The following is a 14,396-nucleotide window of genomic DNA, read 5'->3' as shown; positions in this document are numbered from 1 at the left end:
GAGTGCTCTGATTACATTATAAATGCAAACAAGCAGACAAATCCCACTCTCTTAATATTACTGAAAGACCATTCGTTCATAGCTTTGAAAAACCTCGCTGGAACATTCCCTGTAAGCTGTAACACTTAGTGAATCCTAATAGTAAACCGAATAATACACATATATTGTTTGTAATGGATTTGGAGGATGCATCCTGAATTTTATTTTAATATGAAATAGCGATGGAAACATCAAGGTCATGGGTTTGTTTTCTCAGAATGGTGCAACAAATTAGAACAAAAACGTTCCAACTTAAATGTTTCAGGGAAGAATATATGGTGTATAAAGCTATGAATTTCTTTGTGTGTGTTTGTATGTATATATATATATATATATATATATATATATATATATATATATATATATATATATATAATAAAATAATAAAATAAAATTATGTATATATAATTTTATTATATATATATATATATTATTATTATTATTATTATTATTATTATTATTATTATTTATTTTTATTTATTTTTTTCTGGTGGATCCCCTTTTATCAAGCTAAAAAAAAAGGCTGTTCCATAACTTAGTTACATGGTAAGTACATTTTGTTTTATGTAAGTGCAACGGCTACTACTAAGTACTCACTAGGTACTTACTCTGTAGTATGGACACCTTAAAATAAAGTGTTACTGGCAGGAATATTAAGTCTAGTTGGCTATAGTATTGGTACAAGAAGGTACAAGAAAATGTTACTGTAACTGTAGACATTACAACTGTAACATTTTGCATTAAGGTTCTTGAGTTAACAGTAGTCAACAACATTAGTTAACCAACTAAGAATGTAAGCGTTTATTAATCTCGTGCTAATTTCGGCATTTACTAATGTGTTTCGTCATGTCCTTATCTGGTCCTTCCCGTTCCTGTCCTCATTTAGTGATTATTACTTTATCAGTTTCCACCTGTTTTAGTTCTCAGTTTGTTTCCCCAGTCTTTTAATGGAGCTGCAGTTTATTGCTGTTTGTCTCCTGTTTTTGAGACGATTAAACCCTGTGTGGAGCTCATTCAAGAGCCACGTTATGTTACAGCTTTATTAAACTCATCCCTGCTGAGAAAAAACGCTGGTTAGGTACGTCTTGAAGCTGGGATGCTGGTCTATGCTGGTCCTTTTGCTGGTTTATGCTAGTCATGTGCTGGCAAAGGACCAGCGTTAACCAGTTTAAGTACCTAACCAGCATATGATGTTTCTCTTCAGCAGGGACATTACTTAACGCACTGAGCTGACATGAGCTAACACTGAACTGTTGTATTTTTATGAACTAATATTAACAAAGATGAGTAAATGCTGTGATAAATGTATTGTTCTTTGTTCGTTCATGTTAGTTAATGCATTAACTTATGACATAAAATATATATATATATATATATATATATATATATATATATATATATATATATATATATATATATATATATTTATACAAACATATAAAACAAATGACACCTTATTGTAAAGTGTAACCCAAGCGTTTGTCGACCTCTAGAGGCTGATGATGGCACTGCAGGACATTCGTGAGAGGAAAACTAATGCTGGTCAAAGTTCACGGTATTAGTACAAATATATAAACATACATTACTTACTGTCTTCATTTTTAACATACTGTGTGTGTGTGTGTGTGTGTGTGTGTGTGTGTGTGTGTGTGTGTGTGTGTGTGTGTGTGTGTGTGTGTGTGTTGTTCAATGCAGTGTTCAATGCAGTGACATTTGGGCATTTTTTAAAAATAGATTTAAGTGTTCAAATGCATTATTTGTCGTTAAAATTATTATTGTTTATTTACTGAAAGGTCAGAACGTGATTTGAAAATCCAGATGTCCTTAAGTAAATAATTTAGAGCACAGAGGATCAGCTAGAGAAAAGATTAGGAACCCCTGCAGAGAGTGGACCTTTCTACAGTTTAACCACTAGAGGGAGGAATATTCACATTTAAATTAAGAATTGAAAGGACAGATAATAAATTATGAGCATGATCTATTAATACCTTTTTTGTAATATATTTTAATATTTAATTTTAATGTTTTAATTTATGGTTAACTGGACATATTTTATTTTACCTATTTTAATTTTTCCATCAATTTATATTTATTTGATTTGCATTCAGTCTGACTTGATACTGAAAAAACAAACAAACAAAATAACAAAACGGCTTTACAAAAAAAAACACAGGGTGGCTAAAACCTAAAATGGAAATTTAACCTCCCCCCAAAAAAACTAAATCTTAATGCAGATGCAATAATATTTCTGATTTATAGTTTTCCCCTTATCACAAACGCTGGACGTCTAACATGTTAAATTAAGTTATTATGCAACTGACAATAAGAAAACTGACTAGTCACATTAAAACTTAAAGAAATTATTTAAAAATTCAAGCCTTGCATTAAAAAATGCATTTATTTTATGCATTAATGGGTGGATACGAACCCGGCATAAACCTGTTCGGCGTCTCACTGAAAAATCAAGCAATCAGTGTAGTGATCTGTCCAAGTGAAATCCTCCGAGCGCCACAGACTGGGGTTTGACTAAAATAGGATCCGGTGGCCTATTTTAGGTGACTAGAAAATGAGAGCACATTGAAAAGCAGGCCAGACTGAAGGGCAGGCCGGGTTCCTGCATCAGAAGGCGCTGGATCTATATCTGGATCCAGCCTCCGATTGTCATGATCTCGGATCAGAATCAGCTCTCGGATGAGCTCAGGAGGGACCCTGCTTTGATTTTTAGATTTTCACACTTAGACAGAAGGTGGGGACACCATAAGTGACGAAGCTCGCAGTAAACAGCACTTATCTTGGCACGGCGGCGTATCATCGTCTTGCTGTGCCATTACGCCCACAAATAGTGCGTGGCTACCTGCTGTCGAAGCGGCCTTTCAGTGCCCCGCATCGCGCAAACAACCATAAAACCACCAACCGCACCGGGGGCTGCGGCCTCGTTACGCATTTAGATGCTTACAAAGAATATGCTTGTTACGGGCTGAACGTATAAATCAGCTGCTGTTTATCGGGCCTGAAACATAATCTATGCAAGTATGCGAGCGCTAATGCTATAAGAGAGATTTCACACTCGAGTGTGATTCGTTGCTGAAGTTGTCTGTCCGTACGCCTGAATGATGAAACGGCGGTTTTGACGGATGCACGTGTTTTGCGAGCACCATTTACGCTTCAAAATGTTACCCGGGAGTCGGTTTGTGTTCGTTTGTTTATAAGAGTGTGAAGGAAATCTGGTGATTCTGATATGAGCGAGTGAGAAAAAAAATGACAAAAAGTGCCAGAAACAAAGGAGTGGGTCACCCCGAAACGCTAACGTGCATCACGGATTTAGATGGGTTTGTTTCTTCATCAGATTTTGGGAAACGTTGCATTGCAGTGAATGGGTGCCGTCGGAATGTGAGCTGATAAAAACATCCCAGTCCATCACTTAATGCCAAAAGCTATCGTTTTTAAGTCCGTGATCCGCAAAAAATGTTATTTTTGGGTGAACTATTAAATCTTATCAGTTATGAATTCGAAGCGGATCACTTTTGAATGGGCAGAAATTGTGACAAAAGCGCCTGGTTTGATAGCACAGACACCAGGTTTAACCCGGGCGGCCTCTCCAGCCGAGTTTTGTTTATCGCCACGGTAACATAAAGTGCACTGGTTTACAGTAGGACGAGCGCGAGGCGAAGGAGAATGTAAGTGCACTCTCTGGATATCTGTCAGTATTCATGCTGTATGTATGTGCGTGTGCCTGATGGGGGATGTAGGTGTTGCGTGGGTTGGCTTGCCATTGGCTTTCCTCCCCATTTCAGTTAGTCTCCTCTCTCTTTTTTCATTCTCACGCCCTCGCTGTTGCCAACCACAGAAAAATCTCTTCTGCTGTTGTTCTAACCATCTCTACCCACCTAGAGCTGAGTATTCTGCGCCGCGTCTTCTTGTCTTCACGTCTATATTTCACTCTCGCTGCGTCTCATATAGAATGCATTATGCACAAGACAGTTATATATTCGATGCGGGTCTCTCACACACACACACACACACACACATTTGTGATTCATGGTGAATCCCTGCAGAAACGAAGCTCATTTAAACACGAGGAAGTGTCCCGTACACATACTTCTCTCTGTTTATGTGTGCTTGTGTTTGTGTAGACAGCAAATTGAACTAATTAATTTATATATTAATGATATGACACAATTACCATAGCAACAGAACTCAACTAATCAGAACAGACAGTGAGTGATGGTTTAACAAAGCTTGCAAATGATTTTTTCTATTATTTACATTCAGTGTTGTGTGTATCTATCTATCTATCTATCTATCTATCTATCTATCTATCTATCTATCTATCTATCTATGGGTCTGTATATCTATCTATCTATCTATCTATCTATCTATCTATCATATGTCTATCTATCTATCTATCTATCATATGTCTATCTATCTATCTATCTATCTATCTATCATATGTCTATCTATCTATCCATCCATCCATCCATCCATCTATCTATCTATCTATCTATCTATCTATATATCATATCTATCTATCTATCTATCTATATATCTATCTATCTATCTATCTATCTATCTATCTATCTATCTATCTATCTATATCTATCCATCTATCTATCTATCTATCTATCATCTATCTATCATCCATCTATCTATCTATCTATCTATCTATCTATCTATCTATCCATCCATCCATCCATCCATCCATCCATCCATCCATCTATCTATCTATCTATCTATATCTATCTATCTATCCATCCATCCATCCATCCATCTATCATCTATCTATCCATCATCTATCATCCATCCATCTATCTATCCATCCATCTATCTATCCATATCATATCTATCTATCTATCCATCTATCTATCTATCTATCTATCTATCATATGTCTATCTATCTATCTATCTATCTATCTATCTATCTATCTATCTATCTATCTATCTATCTATCTATCTATCAGGTTTCTTACTAATCGAAGCTTTCTTTTATCATTTTCTGTCATGCATGTGTGAGATGCCGTACATGCAGACGTGGTTCTCTGCAGCGGTCCGCTCCTCTCCTCTGATGGTGATCATTGGGTCTGCAGTAGCTGCATTAATATTTCACACCGAAGGAGTCTTAAGACACTGTAGCAGCACTGGCCAGACATTAAACGCACTCACTTCCTCATCAAACACACACCCTTTCCACACTGATTCGTGTCTACAGCTCATGAATTTTGCAGTGTTTTAGGATGACCTCTGAACTAAGAGGAACGTACTGATTTTACCTCTTAACCAGTGGCTTGTTTTCGCAACTCAATTGCAAAAGTGTGTCAAGGGTGGCGTGCGTATTTGGATGCGGTTCTGTGTGATCGGATTCAAGCAATATTTAACTGCGTTTTATGTATGCTTCATAATAAAGCTTCATAGTAAATTAACATTTATACATTTAAACATGCACCATTGCTATTATTTTTTTAAGAAAAGATGAAATGCATCGCCATGCTCATCGCCTTACGTGACCCATTTCTGGATCGTGACCCTGCCGGCTGAGAAGCACCGGTGTTTAACTGTTACCCAACCTCCTCTGGGTCTAATGATTCCCACCTCCGATGCTCAACAATTCTGTAATATTGCATCGTCTGTTAAGTCTTAATCCAGGTCAGACGGGTCATCGACGTGACGGGAAATCCTCCCATCCATCAGCAAATGGATGTGTGTAATACTCCGGGGAGGAGACGCAGAGGGGTTAAATGCACAGGTGGAGCGTCTCAATCAATGTAATCGACTGATCTAATTGACAGTGCAGAGAATGATAGAACACTACCTGCTTGCTGTTTGCTCCCCTTCTTCCTTTTCTCCAGCTTTACTAGTTTCATAGCTTTTTTTTTCTTCTTAACATCATCACAGCTGCTTTATGGTTTTGCAGTTCAATGCTTTTATTCTTATGTTTTATTTCCAAGGAACTGACTGACGGTGATCAGGAAACGGCTTTAAAATAACTGTAATCACTATTTTTATTGCTCTTATCAAGTAGAGACTGGCTACTTTATGTAAAAGTGCAAAGGTGGACGCTGACAGTTGATCTGTACTTACGTGCACACTTGCAATCGTCTAGTGGCAAAAAAATAGCACACTAATGGGAGCGATAGAGTTAGGCTCTCCAGTTAATTGGATGAAAGACAATCAAAGAATATGCCTGCATAATTCCCATTATCAGAACACCCTGGCAAGGTTCAATCAACATTTGAGGTTTCACTGAGAATCATCTCATCGGTTTTGATCAATAAGTCATGCGAATTTAGTTATTGTGCAAATTACGGACTATTGCACACGTGCCAATGCACATGCAATTTGCCTAAATCAATAAAACATTCAAATATGACGTGAACAAGATACAAATTGCTTTTGAAAATAGCATATTAATACTTTCAGTATCTTTTATACGGTTTACAGAACATTTAAAAGTAACTGTCCTACAATGATTGCAAACTGATAAAACAGAATATTGCTTTTTTTGTTTTTTTCTAAAGTGCACATAACCAAAAAACCTTTTCTGCACACTCTGATAACACTGACATTTTCATAATTTAACAGGAGCTTTATCAGAGGTTTTTAGCCTTAGGTGAAAGATGCCTCTGTTTTCATGCAGCATTTGAACACGCTTCAGGATCTTTGTTGTAAAATGTTTCTATAATGTATCTATGAAGTAACACTTTATTTAATGCATTAATTATGCCTCGCAATGATCATTACAATGCATTACAATCTCATGAATAATTATAATAACAATTAATGCATTATAACAATTCATTGTTGCACTGTGCATTTTAAATTCGATTATACTTATCTTCGACAAGGCATAATGCACTACAGTGCACTTTATGAATAATTATAATGCATTTTACCATTTAATAACCCTTTATGATGCAGCAAACATGAAGGCTTTAAGTAAAGCGTTATTTTTTTAATTGTCTGTTTTTTGTCTTTGACCTACCGATAAATATACCTGCTTGTAAATATAGAGGTCTATTCTCAGCAACTCTATTCCTGCATTAATACATCTGACTCACATGACCCTGTATGGTATAATATTACATATAATTACTGTATGTCTCCGTCGATGTAAGGACGGAAGCAACCAATTACTGCAGAAATTTCATTTGCTCGTCGTAGGATGAATTGTAGTACTGTAGATTAAGAAAAAGCACAGAAAGCCAGCTATAAAGACGTTAATCTCAAATGATGCCAATCCCTAAAAAGGAAAAAAATATTCAGATGAACGGAAACGTCTTTACCCGATTGGCCATCCACAGCGGAGAGGACGAGAGTTAGAGGCAAGACGTGTTTATTCACAAATGATGCAACTCATTAAAAGTAGACTTTCTTTGAATAAAACGAATAAGATGACCCTAAAGATGCATATTTGCTGTCAATGTGCGTGGGTTAGCTCCAGCTTTCAGAGAAAGGAGTTTTGTCTCAAACGCCGCCAGCTAGATCATAAAGGTCAAGCTGTTTTCCCAAGCAGATGTAAAAAACAATATATGAGATTCAGAGGCAACCACCATTAACATGTCTACAAGCCCCAATCAGCATATCACCGGCGGGTTCTGGAAGGGGAAATAATACACTGGAGAACAACTGTCTTCCTAACACACTACTTTTTGCACGGAAATGGAGAGCAAGACGTAACGGTACGGCGTATTCGTGAAACTTAAGGATAATGGATAATGCTTTTTTTCACTTTCGAACCTCGACAGATGTAGTCACCATTGATTGTCATTGTAGGAAAAATAACTGCATGAAGATTCCTCACTTTCTCCAGTAAATGGTTTTGAAATGACACACGGGTGAGTAAATGATGACGAGGTGAACTGTTCCTAATGTTCTCCTGGAGTCTCCGTTCTTCAACTCAATCGATCCGTTCGTCTCTTGAGAATCGCCCTGCGCATGATGGCCATTAAACCCTCACTGATAAGTGCACTTCATATCCAGGAGAATTCCTGTGTCTACCGTTAACATAGCATGGAAACAAGCTCGAGCATATTGGCATAGTTTGGGGAGTTTGTTTTTAATGAATACCGTTGGAATTATCATTTTAATGAATACCATTTGCCGTCTTGAAACCTCTCAGCTGTCTGTCACGCTTTCTGCATCAGCTCCTTGGAAAGGGTAATGTCGACATTGAGGTTCAAGTGAAGCGGTGCCATTTTTCTCTTGGAGACGCTCAGGGTCTCGATTTTGCCATGAGAGGTTATGGAGTGCAGAATGCATGCTGCCTCTTTCCTGGTCTTCCGTATTATTTATGCAATTCAAATGAAAATGAGAAAGATTTGGATACAAACTTACAGAATATTACTCCATTTCTTTATAGTTGGTAGAGTGAGAGGCCGAAAACATTGAATACTGACCATTAAATAGTTTTTTGCTACCGCTGCTCATTTGCTCACGTGGGATTTATCAACAAAAATTTTATTACATTTAAAACATGCATTCAAATTTTTGTCAAACTCCAGAAATGTACTTATACTTACATTTTACTGCAGTTTCAAGCTGAAATGAACGCTAAAGGCATGTTTTATTTTGCAGCAATTGCGATAACTAAGCAGATTAATGGTTAATAAAGACTTGTTTTTGCATGATTTCTTGCACAACGCTATGTTTTCCCTCCATTTGATGTTTGAGTCACATAATCAAGTCCATATGTATGGCTTTTCCAACAAAGTAAACATGCTCATTAGCGCCCCTGGTGAAGTTTGCTTTTGTGCCATTCAACACAAGTAAAAGAGCTTAAAGACATGTACGGAGGCGAGCAAACGTGCCACTGCTGCTTTTAATCAAATTTGCTTTTGGTAAACTATCAATTAGTTTTAAGGTTGGGTTTAGTTTAGCTAAATGCGCATTAACCTTTTACCCATTTCCAAACTATTGCATACATACAACAACCAACGTAAAATATTGTTTTGGTGTCTGTTTTGGGCATCACTCACTGGACTTTTTTACTTTGACATTTCATGAGATTTTTTTCCAATGAGCCCCGAGTTGAATAAGCTTTAAATTAAAATCTGCATTATTATTCTGTAAATGCATTTTGTGGCATTATGTGCATTGTGATATTTAAATAATACTGACTTGCGCGATGTGTCTGGCATAATGCAAAGGACAGCAGAAATATGATTTGAAGTAGATTTAAACTTAGATTTGAAAGCCTGCTTCTTGAAAGCCAGACACATTCTTTACACTTGCATGCATGAATGCCTGGTTGGTAAAGCGACCCCGCCTCATCCAGCAATGCTGACAATGCAACGCGTTGCCTTATTTGCATTTCAAAACATAACAATATACAAAACTGAGCTGGAGTACGAGACATATTTGTGTCAAAGACGTCTAATTTTTCTTTGTTTACTATTGGATTAGTAAGAAAATAAAGGCTCAGACTCTGACTGTCACTTAAAATGACGACCAGGGGGAGAGTATTAAAAGGTCAAACGAAATTCACACACAGAGTGTGATGTAGTAGGATTTTTATGAATCGATGTGGTGGGGTTTAGTGACCGTTTAAAGCTCAAAGCCACGGACGGGTGACCTTTCAACAGAGAAGCTTAACCAGTGAACCTTCTTTACATCTCACCGCCAGCGAGGCTTTCAAAAACAACTCCTGAAATGGCCATCTGAATCGCATTCTGAGTCTCTTACTAATGGCTATTTATTTTCGGATGACTGTTTTTGGCATTCGATGTGCCGTGTTGAAATTTTATGGACCTTAAATTTAGCAACACAATGTTATTCCAGGTCCCGTTGATCATTCAAGGTGGCGCGTCTGATGCACTTTGCCAAAATGGAGATGATGCACAAGTCTGGAATTAGCACTCATCTCTAGAGGTCTATTTAGACTCTTACTCAACATAATAAGCTTCAGTTTGTCTCTCCGCACCTCCTTGAATAATGCCATCTCACATGACGGTGAGAGACCGCACTTAGGTCATTACGGCCACATTCAACAGCTCCCTACCAACGCTGGGCCGAAAGCAAGGAATGTTTCGCCAAGAATTGTTTGCAATTTTTGGTGATGTGCAAACCGTACGCTTGTGTAACTCGGCTAATCCCGGAGGAGATCGCGGTGATGATGTTTATGCTTGCGGATGTCTGGCGAATGCTAGGAAGGGTTTGGGAGGAAGTCGCGCTCAGCAGTTATGGGTTTGAGGAATGCTGATTGAGATCTTTTGCACAATCGCAACGCTGTTGTTGCTTCGATTTAAAATAAGCATGACATATTTAAAGCCAAACGCAGTAGCACACCGTGCTAATTGGACGGAGGTGAAAATGTTTGTTACTTCCAAACCTATATAATAATGAAGTGTTGTATGACGCTCCTAAAAATAAAGGCTCCGGAAGGTTGTCTTTTTTTGTGTCGGTGTGATGCCATGGAAGAACCATTTCTGCTTCCCCGAAGACGCTTTCAGTGGTCAGATGTTAAAATAAACATTTTATTTTCTCAGTGTGAAGAGCGTTTTATAACGTAAAGAATGTGTAAAGAACCGTTTGAATGAGTGTTTAAATGTTCTTCATGGAACCAGATGCCAATGAATGTTTATTTTTAAAAGTGTAAGTAAACAAATATTTTCATATCTAGTTGAAAAAGCAAACATATACCAAACCTAGACAATTTGCTGAACTTTACTTAAATAAATTGGCTTATCCATACTGTTAAAAATGTCATTTTAACTGGGAAATCTTGTAAAAACGCTACCGAAAAAAAGTTTATAAGATAACAGTAAGTTCCTGTACCATATACAGAGAAAACATCTGACCAGACATTTACTGTAATGTACTTTTACAGTAAAATGCTGTTAATTGTACAGTTGTTAGAATAAAACAAATCAATATATAATGTACAGTCAGAAACTGTAAACAGCGTGACACTCCACATTTTAGCAGTATTTTGCTTAAATAATCATGTTTTTTAATATTTATTGGTTTATTGTTTATAAATTAGTTTTTTTGTACTTTTTACAAAACTATACATTTTTTACAGTGTAAATGTTACCAGAGTGAACTCATTCCAATGTGCTATTTTTCCATTTCTTTTGTCTATGTAAACACCGCTGCGCTAGCGTCTCGTGTCTTTTCAATCCTCGTGCACATGAGCGCTGCGCTTTCATGTCAAGTCAAAAATTCTACTTTTACACGTAAAACTGCTCATCAATGACAATTCCAAACCAGTTGGGAGCTTTTGTTTACGATAGCAAGTTAGCGTGCTGCTGCCAACTTGCTGCTCTAAACAAAAGCCCACAATGCTTGCCCCGCCTCCGGGGGCTTCTGATTGGTCCACGGGTTTGGAACTGGCATCGATGAGCAATGCTGCAGATAAAAGTGTATATGCTTTAAACTTGACTTGTCTGAAAAAGCGCGTTCGTGTGCAAGATGCTGCAAAAAATGCGAGACACGAGTCCTACAGTCATAGACATCAGTCTAGCATGTTTACAGTAGGTATACCTTCTGCGGGAATGGCCCCTATGAGTGATTGCTTACTGTGGTGATATTTCGATTTTATTCAAGTAATATTTTATTTTTACATTCCTGAGCACTGCCTCGCATGATTTTGCGAGCATCCCCTAAAAAATAAGGTTCTTTATTGGCATCTATGCCTTCAACGAAGAACGTTTAACATCCATGGAACTTTCCGTTTAGTAAAAGGTTCCTTCTAGTGAAAAAAACTTTTACAAATCGTTCCCTGACAGATTCTTTGGGGAACCCAGAAATGCCTTCAAGCTTTATTTTTGCGAGCGCTGACAGTAATTTTCCACGGCACGCACCAAACCCGGCAGCCATTGGTGAGGTGACTTCTAATCATTTAATTTGCCCGTGCCATGTGCACTGGCGAAAATAATAGTATCAGTGAGTTCCTGGGACGTTTCTGACACGCTCCGCCATCTTCTGCTTACGAGAAGAAAATCCAGACGTGCACTAACCAATGAAATGCCATCAAATCAATATCTTTCAGTCCGTTGGGTTATTTAGCGTGTTTAGGCACACAACGGCTACGTGACAAACGACCATCCTCGCAATACCTATCAATACATATTTGGAATCATTTATTTCTTAAAGGTTGCCATTCAGTCATCTTTAAGTCGATGTTAATTAATGATCTGCCAACCTAATGAGAGAAATGTTGGGCACATCAATTACTTCAACGCAGAAAGTCTCGATTAAGGGTTCGACCAAGTGCTAATACATCACAATTCCTAGTTCAGATGTTAAATCGACGACATATTCATCATTTAAACGCAAAAACCTTTGAGGTGACTGCATGCCTTGTATTCTTCTTTGAGTCATGACTTGTCCCAATTAAAGTGATGTATTTGTACTGCATTTCAAGAGGAAAGAGATGAGCTGGGGAAAAAAAAAATCTATTTGTAGTCTTTCACTTTCCGGGGAATGTCAAAGAAAACACAATGCAGTCACTACGTTCAATTTAAAGTTATTAGTTTTCTTTAATTTGCTCATAAGAGATTACTTTATGCAGTTCTTGTTTGACGTTATTAAACTGTTTTTCAGTTACGCTAAAGCACGTAAATAAACCGATTTTACTCCAATAATACAAAATATTTCACATTTTAAAAATTAATTATTTGATCCTTTTTCACGCAAATATACAGAAGTTTACCTCAAAGTTAAGATCGAACACGTCACACTAGGAACGGTCAGCTACAACGAAAGTTTAAAAAATATTACAATTTTAGTTTGTGGCATTTAATAGCAAGCAAAGGCAAATTTGTGCTTAATAAAATACCATTTGTATCATTATTTAATCGTTTTACGTTGTTGTTGCATAATCTATCTCGCATAAACCCGCCCCTAACATCCATAATTTACCATTATGGATTATTCTAATTGCTGTCGTCACTTGTCAATTATGAGCTTCCGGTCTCTATGTTAAAAGTGACAACTCGGCACCGGGGGGCCCCTGGGCGCGCGGGGCTCTCACTCACTATCTTGACACGTGAACCGTTGCGGATTCGGTCGTCCGAATCTAATCGTCACCATCTAAGATGAACAACAGGCCTTCAGCTTGTTGATTTAACAGCACTGTAGCCCACATCCATTGTACCCTCGGGAGATTCACTGTTGTTTCCACGGCAACAAGCAGACCCTTGCCCTTCCCAGGGCTCCTGACATTCATTTGGGCTAAACCACCTCAGACTGTAAATGGGGGGAAACGAACACGGCCGAGATGACAAGTCTTCACAGCGGATATCACAAACTGCAATCGACAACAGCTTTTTTAGTTACCCAAGGCAGGCGAAATGCAAAACTAGCTATTCTGAATACATTTAGTGTATAATTGCTGCTTGAATTTAGCAACCTCCCCCCTCTCCCGGTCACATGACCTGGTCCCTCCTCCCACGAGCTGTCAGAGCAGCTTGTTGCACGACCAGCTTTTTGGTAAACTAACTTGAGTTCGGCGTTAAAACCTAAACCAGTTGCCTGACGAGTCGCGCTTGGCGTGGACCGACGAGAATGTTCGCTTCGGTTAAAGAGCAAGCCTTAATTCCCCTGACCTAACGAGTCGTTTGCCGCAGTTTCCATCGAGCTCTTTTGCCGTCTGCGTGATTTGTGGTCAAGAAACAGCACCGCAGCGGCAGGTCATGGTAACCAGGTAAGCGGCGGGTCCGATTCGAGCGTTTTTAAGCAGCGCGACGGGTCGTTCGCGAAGCGCAGGCGTTTCGTAGCCGCCACGGAGCGTCAAATGCCGATACAACGCCTGTCACCGCAGAGAGAGAGAGAGAGCGTGTTTTGCTAGCGTCGCTCAGTGATGTCGACACGGGTTTAGTAAATGTTGCGCGTTTCCTTCTCGTTTCCGAGCGAGAGACGACAAACGGGCCGGTTAAGGGGAGAAAAAAAAACGTTACGCGATAGAGCGCGAGAAGTTTCCGGGCTCGCGCGAAATGCCCACGAGCTCCAACGGAAAACGCTCGCGCGCCGGGCCGTCCGTAAAATCGCCGTGACATTGAATTTGTTAAAATCGATGAAAAAAATAAAAATACGCGCTGACGGCTCGTTCCCGGAGACTGCTTCGGTTGACAGCTGTTGCCGTTTTTTCCTCCCCCTCCCCGCGTCATCCCTCCGTTACTTCGTGATGGGAATTGATACGGATGTAAATCACGACGGTTCGTAAATCGGCGAGACGTCAGAGTTTGTTCCTGAGCGTGTAAACGGGTAGGAACGGCGATCGCTACGTCCGTTAGCATAGCTAAAAAAGAAAATCGCTCGTCGTTCCTTCAGGATTAACGGTGTTTATTAGAATTTTTTTTTTCGCGGAGGGGGCTGCGAAATAATAGGTGGGATATTTAATTTGAAAGACTAACTTTAAGAAG

General features: G+C 38.7%; 1 protein-coding gene across 10 annotated transcripts in view; it reads left to right on the top strand.

The window, feature by feature from the left end:
- Positions 1 to 13,426: 13,426 nt before the first annotated feature.
- Positions 13,427 to 14,396, top strand: part of mbnl2 (muscleblind-like splicing regulator 2) — a 64,961-nt gene continuing 63,991 nt past the window's right edge. For 3 of the 10 annotated variants that reach the window (XM_043242706.1, XM_043242750.1, XM_043242697.1), the window contains exon 1: positions 13,428 to 13,678. The gene's annotated coding sequence lies outside the window, so the exon portion shown is untranslated. Of the gene's footprint in view, positions 13,679 to 14,396 lie in introns of all 10 variants that reach the window. The other 7 variants (XM_043242715.1, XM_043242743.1, XM_043242725.1 and 4 more) reach the window with 3 other exon arrangements.

Source organism: Puntigrus tetrazona, chromosome 1 (genome assembly GCF_018831695.1).
Source record: "Puntigrus tetrazona isolate hp1 chromosome 1, ASM1883169v1, whole genome shotgun sequence".
NCBI classification, from domain to species: Eukaryota; Metazoa; Chordata; class Actinopteri; order Cypriniformes; family Cyprinidae; genus Puntigrus; species Puntigrus tetrazona.
The sequence above is the reverse complement of the archived record's forward strand: the minus strand, read 5'-3'. Positions and strand labels throughout refer to the sequence as shown.